This window comes from Lucilia cuprina, chromosome 3 (assembly GCF_022045245.1).
Source record: "Lucilia cuprina isolate Lc7/37 chromosome 3, ASM2204524v1, whole genome shotgun sequence".
Taxonomy (NCBI): domain Eukaryota; kingdom Metazoa; phylum Arthropoda; class Insecta; order Diptera; family Calliphoridae; genus Lucilia; species Lucilia cuprina.
This window is the reverse complement of record NC_060951.1, coordinates 31,817,988-31,818,340: the sequence shown is the minus strand read 5'-3', so window position 1 is coordinate 31,818,340 and position 353 is coordinate 31,817,988.

Below are 353 nucleotides of genomic sequence, written 5' to 3'. Positions count from 1 at the left end.
TGTATTTTTTTTGTAAATACAACAACAATAGAAAATAAAATTAATTTGATTTTTAAGTGGAAAATTTGTAGTTGACGTTTAAATGAAATTCTATATCAAGTGTTAATTAGTGGAAAAAGAAATACAAAAATATAATGGAAATTGAAATTTATAAGTGAAAAACAAATACATACATACGATAATATTTTTAATGTACATATGTATGAGTTTTTAATTAAAATGAAATCTTATATCAAGTGTTAATTAGCAAACGAAATCAAATAATAATAAAAATATCGAAATAATTGTTTTAATTGCTGAAACGACATAAAGTTTCATTGAAATTGGAAAAACACATTTATGCACACATACAT